The sequence below is a fragment of the Monodelphis domestica genome, chromosome 4 (genome assembly GCF_027887165.1).
Source record: "Monodelphis domestica isolate mMonDom1 chromosome 4, mMonDom1.pri, whole genome shotgun sequence".
Classification (NCBI taxonomy): domain Eukaryota; kingdom Metazoa; phylum Chordata; class Mammalia; order Didelphimorphia; family Didelphidae; genus Monodelphis; species Monodelphis domestica.
This window is the reverse complement of record NC_077230.1, coordinates 183,024,523-183,041,940: the sequence shown is the minus strand read 5'-3', so window position 1 is coordinate 183,041,940 and position 17,418 is coordinate 183,024,523. Positions and strand designations below refer to the sequence as shown.

At 39.4% G+C, this 17,418-nt stretch overlaps 1 long non-coding RNA gene across 2 annotated transcripts in view; it reads right to left on the bottom strand.

Moving 5' to 3' along the window:
- The window catches only part of LOC103098921 (uncharacterized), a 165,132-nt gene extending 147,977 nt beyond the window's left edge, over window positions 1-17,155 (bottom strand). Inside the window, exon 1 of one of the 2 annotated variants that reach the window (XR_008911231.1) lies at window positions 16,953-17,155. This is a non-coding gene — a long non-coding RNA (uncharacterized LOC103098921). The remainder of the gene's footprint in view (window positions 1-16,952) is intronic. The other variant, XR_467619.3, reaches the window with a different exon arrangement.
- Window positions 17,156-17,418: the final 263 nt, after the last annotated feature.

The following is a 17,418-nucleotide window of genomic DNA, read 5'->3' as shown; positions in this document are numbered from 1 at the left end:
ATACAACACTCACAACTTTGAGCATTTTCATTGACTTCCGTTCCCATACCTAGAATTTATTCCCTCATTTGAATTCCTCCCTTCCCTGGGTTCCTTCAAGTTTCAGCTAATCCTTTCCCTTTTGCATGAAGCTTTTTCTAGGAATTAATAACTTCACTTTGATATTATCTGCAGTTCCTGTATAGGTTTTGCTTGTACCTAGTCATTTACATGTTGTCTCTCCCATTAGATTGTGAGATCCTTACAAACAAAGTCTATCTTTTGACTTCATATCTTCAGCACATAACAAGCATAGTTACTGGCACATAGTGGGTAGTTAAATGCTAGTTGTCTGACTAGCACTGCTTCTGACTTCCATACTTTGCCACTATGTCTCTCTCCTTCAATTTTCCCCCAATTTCCCCCAACTACTGGAGTCTTCTCACTTTGCTCCATCAATCCATCTATATACCTCTCATCCATCCATCTATCTATTCATCTATCCACCCATTCATCGCTGCCACCCTCTCACCCTCAGACATCCCTTCACCATGTTGGAACCCTTGGAAATTCCCCACTGGTGAATTCTACCATAGGTCCAGACCTGTCATCCTTCATTCCCCTCATTCCTCTGCCTCTGACTTATCATATTCTGGTACCAAGCCTTAGCTGCTTTGTCACCCAGGAACTTCCCTCAGCACCTGTGGCCTCCTCACCTGCTTTTCAGCTCCCTTATGTGTATTGATAATAACAATCCAGGATTGCTGTGAGGATCAAATGAGATAATAATTTTAAGTGCTTCACACTGTGCCTGGCATAAAGTAAATGCTAAATAAATGTTGGCTATTGTTATTAGTTATTATTGTTTTCCCTCTTTAACACAAAAGCACTTTGAGGGTATGGTTTGTCTGTCTTTTGTTTGTATTTGCTTCTCCAACAGTAAGTGGGTGCCTAAAATATAGAAAGTAATTAATAAGGGTTTGTTGCCTTGTTTTCTTGCCTGAACACTTTTATGGTACAAATTGAACTTGCACCAGGAATCTCCATGGATCTAGAGGCTTGAGGGAATCACTTTACTGTTTCTCCAATTGTATCAACCCACCATGACACCCACCCACCCAGAATAGCCCCAGGCGTCTCTGCTGAAATTTCTTTGGGAAAGAAGAGACTTGCATCCCCTCTGAAACTACTATGCCTATCAGAGATAAAACTGATCTTCCCATCTATGTCTTCATCTCAGACATCCTTTATTGGATTGTGCAAGGAGTAGACTATTAAAGCACATCCACTAGGAAAGGAAAGACTGATTTTAAGAGGAAGAATAGAGCTGTAAGTAGACCAGGGCTAGCGGGGTAAGCTTGGCCTCAGAGTGCTGATATATGTAGGGAGGAAGAGACATTTCCTCCTTGAGATTAGCCATTGCCATGGTCATCTCTCTCTGCATCTTACCTGTCAGTCCTCTGATGGCTCCCACTTTGAGGTGGTGCAATTGCCACCCCTGGGCCAGCCCTGCCCCAACTCAGATTCCCATCTTCTCATGGAGCTTCCTTCCTGTCCAATTCATATGTTAGCAAAGGTCAGAATGCCTCCTTTCCTAGGGTGACTGCACCTGTGGTCCAACTGTACTTATTTCCTGTTCCCTCACCTCTATCTCCATTCCCTGTGGGGGCTTCTCCCTTCTACAATAATTTCTCTTACTTCCCCCTTTAAATTCCCATCCTGTTTTTCCATTAAAAATCCTCTACTAATGCCTCAACATGGCACAGTTGTTATCACAGAAGCCCACATTATGAAGGGGCCTGACAGGTCATCTGGTCCAACCGTCCCTGAACAATAATCCCCTCTGCCATCGCCCCAAAATAAGGTAAGTCAACCTTAGCATGAAGAACTTCAGTGAAGGACAATCTACTAAAGCAGCCCATTCTGCTTTGGAATAACACTAATTGTTAGGAAAAATTTCCCCCTTAATAATCTGGTCTAAATCTGTCTCTCTGTAACTTCCAAATATCACTCCTGGTTCTTCCTTTTTCTCAGAGGTTAAGCAGAACAAATCCAACTCCTCTCCTAAGAGGCTAGCCCTTCAAGAATTTGAAGAACTGGAAAGCAGAGAGCCATCTTAAAGGTTGAGAGCCCTCTTGACACTGTCTCTTACTAATTGGGTTGCCCTAGGCAAGTTACTTTACCTCTCTGAGCCTCAGTTTCCTCAACTGTAATATGAAGCAATGTGGTGGAGTAGAAAAAGTTTTGGATTTCAGAGCCAGACCTTGGGTTCAAATGTTGGCTCTTTGGTTTACTAGTTTGTCATCTTGGGGGAATTATCCCCTCAACCAATCCTGTTCAACTATTTCTATAGCTTGTAAAAAATTTCCAGTTAGAGCTTCATGGAGAACCATGAGGATAAAGAACCCTCCTGTTTGTAAAGTCCTTACAAGGACAAGGTTGAAGTAAAGAACATGCTTTATTTGTTCATTCGTTCACTCAATATTTCTTAATTAATTATAATCTTTGCATTCAGTTAACTGAGGAAGAAAGAGCTAGATTCAGAGGATTGGGTTCAAAATCCTCCCTTGCCACTTACCACCTGGGTGACCTTGGGAAAGTAATTCAGCCTCCCTGGGGCTCATTTTGCTCATCTATAAAAAAGGGGGTTGAACCAAAAAAAGGCCTATGAGAACATTTCTAGTCTTAGATCCACAATTTTATGGCCTTCATAAACTGTTCAATGTCACTTAGTAGGCATGAATCTCCCCAAAGAACACAAGTTTGTCCAGATTTGAGTGCCCCATTCTCATCCTTCCACCTTCCCACTTTGTTGCTTTTCCACAGCCAAGTTCAGAAGAGAACCACACCCCACAGAGTATGCCTTCTCTTCCCTCTAAAAGCAAATAAGAATAATAATAACAACCCTATGGTTGCCTAAAGTTCAAAGGAGTTACACACAGTATAAAATGGTAGCTGGGCTTAAATCCAAGAAATTAGAGGAGACAGTAGCTACGCCCCACCAAAAACAGGATCCTAACTTGGGGGGGGGGCAGCGCAGAAGGTTTCACACAGTTGTTTTAGGGGTTCTGATTCCTGGCTCTAAAATATGCTAAACCCTCTGGACTCTAGAGAACTGAAAGAGATGAAGAAGGAGAAAAAATACTCCCTCAAGACATTCCTTTGGAACCCCAAACTGCACTGGGCTTTCTTTCCAGGGCATCTTTATTTTCTTTTGGCCATGTAATACTGTCCTCTGCTGGAGACAAGTAAAGCTCTGTGCCTGCATCCAGCACGTTTCCAGAAATGCTCAAACTCCAATCTCCCGACCTTGAAAGCTCCCCCTACAAGGGCTCGTCTGGGAAATGGAGTGGCCGGAGGGGCTGGGCTGAGAGGCAGCCCTGGCTTGGGAAGCAGCCAGAAAGGTAAGCGGGATGCCAGGGCGAGTTGACACTTGAAAATACCAGCGCCAGCCAATGTTTTCATTTTTCAAGTAGGAGCATGAGGCTCAAGCCCAAGCACCATTCCAAAACAAGATAGCAGCAAGGAGGGGTCTCTAGCCCAACCAGAGGAGCCTTCTTGCCTCTACTCAAACACACTCCACACTGATTTCATAGTCCAACTGGCTTTTACATGGCACTTTACTACACTATTTCACTTGAGGCACTCGAGGACCCTTCCAGCTGGGCACTAAAGGCATTGGTATTTTCATATTAAAGATAAAATAATTGAGGGTTAATGACTTGCCCAAAGACACACATATATTTAAGAGTTAGAGTCAGAATTTGAACCCCAGACTTCCTAACTAGAAGTCCAGAACTCTATTTGATGTCACCACACTGATGATGGGCAGGTCCTCTATGGAAGTATATATTATTCTTCCCCTGAAAGTCCCAAGGTCAATGCTAAAGTCCTATCATTGGAGCAACTTCCCCTTAGTTTTACTATATCAGGAATTCCTCTCTTCCTTTAAGACCCACCTCAGATACCATCTTCTCCAGGAAGTCTTCCTTGATCCCTTTGGTCAAATGAGATCTTTCCTTCTTCAACCTTTTCTCCCCTTCTTTTAGGCCTCTCCTACACATTTATTATTTTCTATCATTTATCATAGCTAATTATATAACTGAAGGTCATCTGGATCTAATGGAATGGGTGCTGGGCTTCAGAAGACCTGGGATCAAATCCCTTCCTGACACTTTTTAGCTCTATAGCCATTGGGAAGTAACAATTCAGTAAATGGGGGGATAGACTTTAGGGTCCCTTCTAGATCTAATCTATGGTCCACCACATAGTGATAGTCCCCCAAAAGATAGGAATGTCTGCTTTAGGGGAGAGGAGAAAGGAAACATGATTGCTCCCTCCACCAATATTGTTGTCATTTGTATCTGGCATGTCTCTCTATGACTCCATTTGGGGTATCCTTGGCAAATAGCATTTCCTTTTCCTGCTCATTTGATAGATGAAGAAATCCAGGCAAAAAGGGATACAAAGCTAATAAGGGTCTGAATCAGGATTTGAACTCAGGTCTTCCCAACTCCAGACTCGGCACTGTATCCACTATGGCACCCAGCTGCCTACCTCTCTTCCCCTCCATCAATATAGATCAACAAATTATAGCCTTTTATATAGTCTTTTAATTGCCCAGAGCACCAAGAGGTTAAGGGACTTCCCCTTGGTCATACAGTTAATATTAAGAGATATGATTTGCAAGCCATTCTCCAATTGATAAATGGGCAAGGGACATGGATAGGCAGTTCTCAGATAAAGAAATCAAAACTATTAATAAGCACATGAAGAAGTGTTCTAAATCTCTTATAATCAGAGAGATGCAAATCAAAACAACTCTGAGGTATCACCTCACACCTAGCAGATTGGCTAATATGACAGCTATGGAAAGTAATGAATGCTGGAGGGGATGTGGCAAAGTAGGGACATTAATTCATTGCTGGTGGAGTTGTGAACTGATCCAGCCATTCTGGAGGGCAATTTGGAACTATGCCCAAAGGGCGACAAAATAATATCTACCCTTTGATCCAGCCATAGCACTGCTGGGTCTGTACCCCAAAGAGATAATGGACAAAAAGACTTGTACAAGAATATTCATAGCTGCGCTCTTTGTGGTGGCCAAAAATTGGAAAACGAGGGGATGCCCATCAATTGGGGAATGGCTGAACAAATTGAATTGTGGTATATGTTGGTGATGGAATATTATTGTGCAAAAAGGAATAATAAAGTGGAGGAATTCCATGGAGACTGGAATGACCTCCAGGAAGTGATGCAGAGCGAGAGGAGCAGAACCAGGAGAACATTGTACACAGAGACTAATACACTGTGGTATAATCGAACGTAATGGACTTCTCCATTAGTGGCAATGTAATGTCCCTGAACAACTTGCAGGGATCCAGGAGAAAAAAACACCATTCATAAGCAAAGGATAAACTATGGGAGTGGAAACACCGAGGAAAAGCAACTGCCTGAATACAGAAGTTGAGGGGACATGACAGAGGAGAGACTCTAAACGAACACTCTAATGCAAATATTAACAACATGGCAATGGGTTCGAATCAAGAACACATGTGATACCCAATGGAATCACGCGTCAGCTACGGGGGGGTGCGGGGGAGGAAAAGAAAATGATCTTTGTCTTTAATGAATAATGCATGGAAATGATCAAATAAAATACTATAAAATTTAAAAAAAAAAAGAGATATGATTTGAATCCAAATCTTCCTTACCCACCCCCAAGACTGGCATTCCAGCCTTATGTTCTCTCATGCTGCACTAAGTATTTAATAAATGTTTGCTAAATATAATTGAATGGACATTCTGTGGGGAAAGGGGAAGTATCTGTATGTCTCCTGGACTATACATGCTCTCCCTTTCTCCCTCTCCCTCTTTCTCTCTCTCTCCCTCTCTCTCTTTCTCTCTCTTTTCATCTCTCACTCTTCTCTCCTTTCTCTCTCTCCTCTCCCTCACTCCCTCTACCTTTACCTCTCTCTCTCTCTCCCTCTCTCTCTCTTCCTGTCTTCTCTGTCTCTGTTCCTGTCTGTCTCTCTTTTACTCTCTCTCACTCTCTTCTCTCCTTTCTCTCTCTTCTCTCGTTCTCTCTCTCTTTCTCTCACTCTCTTCTCTCCTTTCTCTCTCTTCTCTCCTTCTTCCTCTCTTACCTTTTCTCCCTCTCTCTCCTCTCCTTTCTCTCTCTTCTCTCCCTCTCCCTCTCTTTCTTTCCCTCTCTCTCTTCTCTCCTTTCTCTCTCTTCTCCCCCTCCATCCCCCTCCCCCCCTCACTGTCTTCTCTCTGTCTCTGTTTCTGTCTGTCTGTTTCTCTGGCATCTTGTTTTACCCGAATTAAACAATAATATTTTGAACTCGGCTTCCTCTGGACAATCCAGGATTTTCCTTGAGCAAAGACTGGCAACAGGCAGTAACTTCCAGTTTTTCAACAGCTTGGTTAAGTTAGTCATTAACCATAGCCAAGGTAGGTAAATACCCTGGCTATTTATGTCCTTGGATAACATTGGAATGGTCCTAGTCCTGGAAGTTAGATCCTGAAACCAAGCCAAGGTGCAGGTTCTCTTGTCCCTAATCAATTTGGGGGATGAAGTTTAGTGAAGAATGGGGGAGGGAGAGGGATTAACTATGCACCCTTAAGAAATACCTTAGCACAAACATACTAGTTTCAAAACAGAAAAGAGTCTTCTCTGTGTGGGTGAAGATTTCAAGATCTAAAAGGACACAAATTAAAATTTTAGAACTTAAAGCCCATCTACTTTTTAAAAAATGTATATACATTTCAACTGTCATTTATTTTTATAGGATCTTCATTTTGAATTTACATAGCCTCTCCCCAACTAGCAAGCCATCCCTCATGTCAAAGAAGGAAAAAAAGGGAAGAAATGAGCAAAATTACCAACATACCATATCTCAGAGTATATGCGATATTCCATATTTGTAGTCTCCTCACACACAACAAAAGCTCATTTTCTCAACTCTCTTCTGGGACCACATTTGGTCATTATACCAATATGTTGTTCATTTGGGGGCCTTTTGGTCTTTGCCCTTATATCATTGTTGTAGATGTCGGTACTGTTTTCTGGTTCTAATTATTACTTTCTGCATCAATTCAAATGAGTCTTCCCGTGCTTTTCTACATTTTTATTTCTTTCCTCTTTTATGATACAGTGATATTCCCTTATATTCATATATAAGATTTTTTTAGTCATCCCCAACTGTATTTTGCATTGGTGTTCCCAGTACATAATATGTATCAGGTGCTTAACAAATGCTCTCTGATGAATCATTGATTGATTAACCCATCCATCCACTTCTTGTAGCCTTGTAGAAACAATTTTGTCTTTTAAAATCTGCTCAGAGGTTTTTGTGAAATAAAATGAGTAAATAGTGAACTGTGACACATCTCTGTCCTGATCAGAGAGATGGGGAAAGAATCAGATATTATTTCAAAGACCAATGACTAAGGGAATCATTCTCCAGAATCCTATCACTTAAAGGAAAGGCCCAGTGTTACCCAAAAGATCTTTAACAAAAAGTAAATAAGTAAGAGGAAAAGAACATTAGCTTCTCTTATTCCTTAAGAAGAAAGATCTTTCACACCAGGCCACTGCTATTCAGACTTGAGAGGCTTCAAGGAGAACAAGTCATACTTACATTCTCTTCCACCTCTTGGTAACTGGGTGCTGGGAAAGTCTGTATGTTAGGACCTTACATGCTGATGTAGCTTTTTAAAGTCCTTGTTTAAAAAATCAATCTGGCCTCAGATACTTCCTACCTGTTTGACCCTGAGCAAGTCACTTAACCCCAATTACCTAATCCTTACCACTCTTCTGCCTTGGAAATGATACCTAATATTGATTCTAAGATGGAAGATAAAGGAGGGTTTTTTAGGTCCTTGTTTGGGGAGATTTGCACCTAGGAGACAGAGTAATAATACATGAGAGCACAATGAATGATGTGTTAATTAATGTTTAACAACTGGCTCTCATTTACTCTGAAAAATTAATGTTTTGTTCAATTTTTTTAAGTCTATACCAATAAATCAATAAATCAAACCCTGATTTGAAGCATTTGCTGATTTCTGAGGAGTCAATGCTCCTACTAATAAATTTTACAACCGGCTTTCAAGAGCCAGTTCAAGCCTATTCCAACACATCCCTGTTTATACAACACTTTACAAATATTGGCTCATTTGAAATTTAAAATTGCCATGTGAGGTTTGTATTATTATTGTCTCCATTTTAGAGAGAAGAAAATTGAGACTTAGGAATGTCAAGTGATTTGTCTAGTGTTAAATAATATCACATCAAGCTAGATTTGAATCCAAGACTTGACTCTTCATTCTAACACTGTTTCCCTTTTGCTTTATCAGTTAAAGAAAAAAATCTGTTACAGCAGAAGCAATAAAATTGTTTTCTCCCCAGAGGAGATAGACAGGCTGGAAGGAGTGTTTGGTATTCCTCAGTCTCATTCCCCTACCCTGAATGTTGAGGGAAGCAGCCCTAGGCTAATTTGAGAAACAGAAGTTGTCCCCCAAAGGACTCTGCTTGAAGGGATACTGTGCATATTAAGAAACTGGAAACTCTGAAATCTTCTAGCCCCAGCCTGGGAATTGATTCTTCCCACCAACTTGCTAAGGAGGCAGGAGATTCACTCTACCTCAGATTAATATTGGGAAAATAGACCTACTTAGAAGTAGTGAGGGAGCAGTATATTCCTGCCACCCTGGAAAAATTGTCCAGAGGTTACAAGGAGCCATCATCATACTTGGGAAGGCTTCAGAGGCAAACATCCTGATCTGGGATGTAGTGGAATCTATAATGGCAGGATCTCTAAATTGTTCTTTTCTTATGAAATTCATGAATGATTGGTAGCTTCCTAAAAAAGGGGATGCCCTGGTGCCATCTGCCAGAAGATGAAGAGAACCATAGATAGAGGAAAACACATAAACTAAAAGAGGAAGCTTGTATTGAAAAAACACATTAGAGGAATTGCTCACTATTAGCCCAACTGAGAGCAAACTGAGTCGAATAAAGCTATGGGAAAGGGTTGCCTGTAGGTAGATCTTATTTCTTATAAGCTTTGATATAAGTTCTGTTAGTTTTCATTGACCTGTAAATAAACCTGTTTAATGAACATTGTGAACCATGTGCTTGCAAGGGGAAGTGGTAACAACATCCTCCATAGTATCAGATACTGGCATTTTCTAGTTATCTGGGTGGGTGCAATTGACTAGAAAATAAAAAATCTGCTGTATTGTTTTCATGCCATTCATGCCAGGTCAGAACCTATGTCAAAAGAATTCTAGTAAAATTAATCAAGAGCCCAGGAAAGGTCCCCTATTCATCTCCCCCCACCAAAAAACAAAAATAAAAAACCCACAGTCCTTCAACACTATTACTAAAGATTCACTTTCTTTGGATTGTAAAAACTTTTTGAATTTTCAAAAATCCACAAAAACACTAAATTTATCCCTGAAAGGAATAATTTAAGTTTTTATCATCATTGAAGTTTTATTTATTTAACATCTTACCAGAGATCAAGACCCTTATAATGAGAAGAATAGTAGGGAAAATAGAGTGGGAAAGGTATCCTGAAAGGAAGGATAAGATTTAATTTAATAACTCTACCTAGAGCTGGTCCTAAAGTTTTTATAAATGTAAGTTATTAAGCATGATTAGTTCTATTGCCTTGGGCTGTGAGCTCTAAATTTGTCTTCTGGTTGCCATCCTCTGGGGTCAAGATGGAACATTGCACTGATCTGAATTCTGATGTCTTTTATTGCGGTTTTCCTTTACAACGTGATGGTCTTTGTGTGAATTGTTCTCTTGGATCTGCTTGTTTTGTTCTGTATCAGTTCATCTGATCCCTCTGAATTTCATTTGAATTTCTCCTCTTTTTTCATTTCTTTAGGTACAAATTACATTCAAATACTGTAATGTGTTCAGTTGTTTCCCAATAGACTGGCACTCATTTTATTTCTAGTTCTTTGCTATCACCAGGAATGCTGGTATGAATCTTTTGGTACACATGGCACCTTTCCCTCTGTCTATCATGGTTTTTTTACCTGTAAAATGAGGGGATTAAACTAGATAATCTGAAGTTCCATTTAACTCTAAACCCTACAAGCCTTTATTTCTATGATCCTTACCAACAAAATGCCATAGGCTATTTATGGAAGAACTGGCAGTAAAAGGAATCATTTGCAATGTCCCATTCCCAGGATCCTCCTTAGGACAGTATAGAGTGTAAGAGCCACAGGGCAAAGAAGTCATCATGCGATGGCACTCCCATTCCCAATATTTTTATATGAATGACATCAAGCCATTTTGGCCACAGCAACTTAAAATTATGCAGTCAAGTGAGTATCTACTAATGAAATCACAGACCGCTGACATATGAAATAAGACTTCAAATCAAAATATACACCAAGGGCAGGTTGAAGAGGGAAAGAAATCATAAAAGGGTGAAACTAGGCTTGAGTAAGGGGGTGGGGGGGGGCTGTAGTAGAATGAGGAAGAAGTATATGATGTACAAGTCTTCTTGAGAACCACCTGGTGTACCTTCTCTTCTCCCCCTTCCCCCACCATGTTTCCATACATCCTTGGGTTACACTAGGGTTGGGAAGGAGTACCCTGGGGACCAGAATTGATTGCTTCTGTGTTTGGAAATGGGTTTCATTAAGTATCACGTGTGCTTTTACACTGACAGATTTGCCAACCTGTAGTTTTCTCTAAGAAGGAATCTGGAAATAATTTAAATTTCTAAAATCCAAATGGATAACCATAAATCACAAAAGAATATATCCTCTTGTATCCAAAATAGCATCTACTTCCAAAAAACACAAATAAATTACATACAAATATCCCTCTAATTTTCTCCTAATATCCTCCCTACACCAAGAGATAAAGAATTCAAGTTCAGGGACTCCTAGAGGAATGATAGGAACCTTTACAATATAGTCAAGGTAAAAAGAATGCTGGAGAGGAACATCAATAAACAAGTATTTATTAAGTACCTACCAGAGAGGAACTTTGCTAAGCTCTGGGGATACCAAAAAAAAAAAGATAAAAGACAATCCATGCTCCCAAGCAGCTCATGATCTCATGAGAGAGACAACATCCATGAGCAAAAGTCATAGATAGTGGTTTGTTTTGGACACCCTACTATCTGCCTTTTCTGTAGTCTTTAATTCCTTCTTTTTCAGATTCCCAATGAACATTGGACTTGTGTTCAGGAAGACTTGAATTCAAATCCCAAGTCAGACATTTACTAGTTGTGTGTTACAGGCAAGTCATATTCTCTGTGCTTCAGTTTTCCCCTCAGTAAAATGAAAATGTTGAACTATATAGCTTCTGTAGTCCAGCTCTAAATCAATGATCCTCCTTATTCTCATCATCATCCTCTTTATATCTTTATTTATAAAGTGCCCGGCACTATGCAATCTGCTGGTAACAGAGACAGAAATGAAACAGTCTGACCTCAAGAAGCTTATAGTCTTTCAAGAGAGATAGCATGTGCTTAATAAGTAAATCTGCAAAGTAAATAAAAAAATAATTTTGAAATTTAAGCACTACCAGCTGAGGATGAGAATAGATCAGGAAAGAACTCATTTAGAAGGTAGCTCAGCAGCTCAGACAGGTAGAAAAAGAACCAAGAGAAAGAAAGAAAGAAAGAAAGAAAGAAAGAAAGAAAGAAAGAAAGAAAGAAAGAAAGAAAGAAAGAAAGAAAGAAAGAAAGAAAGAAAGAAAGAAAGAAAGAAAGAAAGAAAGAAAGAAAGAAAGAAAGAAAGAAAGAAAGAAAGAAAGAAAGAAAGAAAGAAAGAAAGAAAGAAAGAAAGAAAGAAAGAAAGAAAATCTATGATTTAGAATACAGTAAGTTGGCTTCCAGTTGTAAAGGACTTTAAAGAGCAAATTGGAGTTTGCTCCCAAAGAGAATAGGTAGACTGGTTTATTGAGAGGGGAAGAGATCTGTGGTCAAGCCTGTGCTTTAGGAATATCACTTTGGCAACTGGATGGAGGAGAACTGGCCAGGGTAGAGATGAGGAATAGAGACCAATCATCAGGCTGTTGTAATCATCTATTTCAAGACATGACTAGGGCCTGACTTAGGGGAGTGGTTGTATGAATGAAGAAAATACAGGAGAGCTTATGGAAATAGGAACAGGAAAATCTGACAACACATTAACTATGTGGGGTAAGATCAAGGGAGAAGTTGAAGATGACTCTGAGTTTGCAAATCTGGGAGCTTGAAAGAATGAAGGAGCCTTTGACAGAAATAAGGAAGTTTGGAAGAAGGGTGGGTCAGTTTGAGGGAAATTTGCCCAAGGTCACACAGATTGTAGATGTTGAACCCAGATTATTGGACTCCAAATTTAGAACTCTTTCCACCACACTGTTTCCAGGATCCTTGTATTGTTAGGGATCTCCTAAATACCTCAAAGTCTTTTTTTAACCCTTACTTTCTGTCTTATTAACAACTCTAAGACAGAAGGGCAAGGGCCAGGCAAATGAGGTTATGTAACTCCCCCAGGTTCACACAGCTAGAAAGTGTCTGAAGTTAAATTTGAACCCAAGTCCTCTCAGCTCCAAGTACTCTATTCATTAAGCTACCTGACTGCTCCAAGACCCTCAGAGTCTTGAAACCCCAAAGAATCCTAGAACTGGAAGAAACCTTAGATATCTTCCCCATATCTACACAAAAGTAAGTAGCAACAGAGCTGGGGACCAAAACCAAATCACCCAACTTCTAGCACAACATGCCAGACACTCTACCATTTTGCTTTCTTTTCTCTTGGAAAGAGGAGAGAAAAAAGAACACAGACTTGTCTTATGCCTTTTATAGTAAGCCAGGTGATGTCATGATTAGAGCATAGTGGATTCAGTGCTAGACCTAGAATCAGGAAAATCTGAATTTAAATCTAGCCTCAGATATTTATATTTATTAACTATACAAGCCTGGCCAAGTCACTTAATCTCTTTGCCTCAGTTTTCTCATTTCTAAAATGGGGATAATAATAGCACCTGTCTCCCAGAGTTTTTATGAGGATCAAATGAAATATTTGTAAAACTTTTGCAAACCTTAAAACATCATCTAGATTCTAGCTATTGTTATAATAATAATAATTTTTTATTCTCTTGTCATTCAGTCATTTTGATCGTTTCTGACTCCTTATGACCCCATTTGAGATTTTCTTGACAAAGATACTAGAATGGTTTGCTGTTTCCTTCTCTAACTCATTTAAAGATGAAAAACTGAGGTCAACAGGGTAATGTGACTTGCCCAGGGTCACTCAGACACTAGACAAAGCTAGTGTCTAAAGTCAGATTTGTACCCAGGTCTTCCTGACTCCAGACCTGGCACTCTAGCCACTGTACCATCTAGTCACTATATATATATATATATATATGTACATATATATCTAGTCATTATTTATATATACATACATACATATATGTATGAATATTTGGGAAATATAAATATTTGGCAGTAGTAGAAGTGCTATAACAATAATAATATAATATAGTCTTTGTGTATATATAAAGACTATATATACATAAAATAAACAAATAAAATACATATTATATAATTTGATATAATAAAACAAAATAAATAAGTATATATATAGTTCACTATTGTTATAGCACTCATATATATACATATATATATACTATAGACATATACTTGTCTATATACAAGCACTATTTATACAAGTATCCCTTCCACATAGCAGGGGTTAGAAGCACAGCGTCCCTGCAATCTGGAAAACCTGTGTAAACTGTTTTGGCCCTTCCTTTATACCAGAGAAGTCGGAATTTATTCTTTTTCTCTTAGAGTGTTTATAGTCAAAGAAACTGTGTCTATTTCGGTTACTAAAAGATAAAGTATATTGACATTATATAATACTATGCATATATTTTATGCATTTCTGTATTTCCAAATTTTTCTGCATCATCTGCAGCTTCCATAAAACTCCCCCCAAATTCCCATTGAATTTCTAATGCAGATCAGTAATATATCAAAATTGCTATGGGGAAGTCATATTGTGGAAGGGATACCTTCCAGCTTGGTGCCTATGGCCATGATCCTCCAGTCAGGACCACATTCAGCTCTAGTCAGTGGCTGCTATGGCTGTTGGCTTGCCTGTGTGGGAATCACCTTTTTAATGGTGTATCCCAGATATAAATGCCGAGCAACAGGTTTTAGCAATAATGCCTCCCAAGGACCTTCTCTCCAATGAGTTCCAGTTTCCTGTTCATTTTTCCTGATGGTGAATAGCACCATAGATGGGGGGGAAGCTTCACATAATGCCCCTTTGAGTGCCTGGTATGTGCCCTGTTTCCTTTGAGGGAAACGGAGCATTCAGGGATTCTCTTCTTCTGTATCCCAGAAAACAACATTCATGGTCATAAGAGATTAGATCAATGTTTGGCAAATATATTTGATTTGGCCTTTCTTAAGCAGAGCGGTTCTCATTTATTTAACTACTTCTCTGCTCTATCAACTCATTTGTGTGTTAGAAATCAATGGAACATGATGGGTTGGATGAAATCTACCCAGAAAAGTGGAGACATTTTTAATAAGCAATTTCAAGATATCGGATTGCAATGTGACATGTAAAGAGATACAGGCTTTAGATATCAGCAATCAATTGACCAAAAGGTGTTTATTTCATGCCTATACTATTCCAGGTACTGTTCAGGGTGATAAAAAAAAATACCAAAAAAAAAAGTATAATCCCTACTCTCAGGGAGCTCACTTCCTAATTTGAGGTAAAAATAAACAAACAAATAAATAAATTATATATATATATATACATATATAAACACCCTAGTTTGAGATATCTATATACACACACATACACATGTATATATATATACACACACTAAATGTGCTTCAAATAATAACATTTGTCCATAGTCATTTGTTCAAAACTTTGGGGTAGTTAGATTGCTCAGAGGATTGAGCACTAGATCTGGAATAGGGAGAACCTGGGTTCAAATTTGGCCTCAGATACTTCCTAGGGATACCACCCTGGGCAAGTCACTTGACCCCAAATGTCTAGCCTTTACCATTTTGTCTTAGAGTTATTACTAAGTCAGAAAATAAGATGTTGTTGTTGTTTTTTTATTCCAAATGCACTCTGTAATTTGAAATTGAGCCAATAAGGGCAAAACAAAGTCAAATAGCAAATCAGAAAGGTGGACATAAAAGTGAATACCCCAAACAAAAAAGTAAAATATAAGCCTATTTTTTAAAACACCCCACACTTAATGTCTCAATAAGGCATTTTGCATAGGACAATAAGGTTTAGAGCTGGAAGGGTATCTTTTTCAGATGAAGAAAGTAAGGTCTGGAGAGTTTATGTGACTTAGCCAAAGTCAAACAGATGCCCTGGACATCTAGAACTCAAACCTAGAACTTCTGCCTCCAAACCCAGAGTTCTTTCCACTTTTTCACACTAAATATTACAACAGCTCTCACTGGGTATTGCCTTGAACAGCACGTCTGCCCACCCCACGTAACTCTTTCCCATGTCCTCCCATACAGTTGCCATGGGGCGCAGGGAGGGGGTCTTTCCCTTCGATTATCTAGGAGATCTCCTTGCAATCTCTTGACGTCACATAGTAAGGTAGAAATTACGTTTAAATTTTCACACCCAGCAAGAGCCCATTAGTTCACCTACAGATTAGAAAAGCTATTGTCCAAAAGCATTTAAGGCAGTGCAGAACAAAATAAAAGATGGGCAAATTCTAGTGGAGTTAGAGCTGTCCATCTCCTTTCTGGCAAAGCTTAGCTGATGACAGACAAGAGAAACCAAACACCCACCTTTGGGCCTCTCCCCATCTCCTACCTTCAGGCAAAGACTAGCTAATCTCTATCTTCTTTCTCTACTGCTGCCTAAAGAAAACAGGGAGGTGGTTATGCAATGCTGAGCACATCTACAGGAGCCTGGCTCAATCCCAGGGTTATAAATAAGGTAGAGAAGTGCATCTGGGGGCAATTGGAATTTTACAATTGACAATTGTCCAGCCTGACAATGTCAGAATGTTACAAAGTCTGAGCTGGGTACAGTTCAGAGCTCAGCTGTCTTCCCAAACAAAATTGTCCAGATGATACTACCTAGGCAACTAGTAATTATCTGTCTTTGGGATATGATAACAGAGCTCTCTAGCAATAGCATTTATGGATGCTTCACAGTATCCACTAGACTAATTGCCCCTTCCTCACTATTGGTGATAGCTGCCCTGATCACAGAAAAACAATGGTATAACATTGCTTCAAAGTATTGAGATATAGATCTAGATATATATTACAAAATAGAGACCATCGGTTCTGGGGAGGGAAGGAAGAAGGGAGCCACACGTTTTATTTCCTAGGATCACAGGCCAAATTTACTTTTTAAGCTTAGTTATGGGTTGAACAGATAATAACTGGGCCATCTGAGAAATGTAAAAATGGAGTTTTAAAATTTCCCACAATATCCCCTCTGAACAAAAGAGATGCCATTTTTTAAAAACACCTCACCGCCCACTCTTAGCTTGGATGAAATATTTTCCTAGTGATCAATAGTCTAAGACATTTCCAAAAACTATAAGTATGATCATGGAGTGAGAAATTGAGCCATTGAATGACATCAAGAAAAGGGGACAGCTATCAAAAGAGCATCAATATCAAAGAATCCTTAGATGCTAAGGTTTCAGAACGTATGGAGGATGGGATCAATAACAAGCATATATATGCCCACACACACACACACATATACACATACACACATACATACATACATACATATATCCAAGCTTTTATCCAACTTTTTTTAAGGGCTTAGAAGGGACCTAGAAATTATCTGGTCCAACCCCTTCATTTTCTTCAAAATTTTAATGGAGTCAAAACCAAGAAACATTCACACCATTATGATTATTTCCTTTTCAAAATCTTCTTTTAAAAAAAATCCTTTGTGAAGAGGGGAAATCATACCTGAAGCTGCATTTTTCCCCCATCAAGAGTCTTGTTTCTCACTCTCCCCTCCTTCGCCCCCTTCAATGAAATTTCCACTCCCCACAGTGTCTCTTTGTCCTCCTACCCTCCCATCACCCAGTTCTTTCCTCCCATCTCCTCGCCCACACTAAACAACAGACAGCAAGTTGGCTGGACTCCCAATGAGGCAAACGGGAACTTGAAGTGCAAGGATTGGTGGCACCATGCTTTTCAGCTGGTTTCTGAAATATGGCCTTCTGGGTCCTCAGAAATTCAAATCACCCTCGGATTCTTACATCTTGGTTATTGAGTGACAAAGGTATGACCATGGGAATGCTGAAGCCAAAGTACACAGTGTAACAAGGTCCCTCTCTACTTGACCCTACTATTTTCCTCCACTCAGACCCATACACCAAAAAATGTACTTGTCCTAGAAAAAGAGTTCCTTTCTTTATAGGCTCTACTA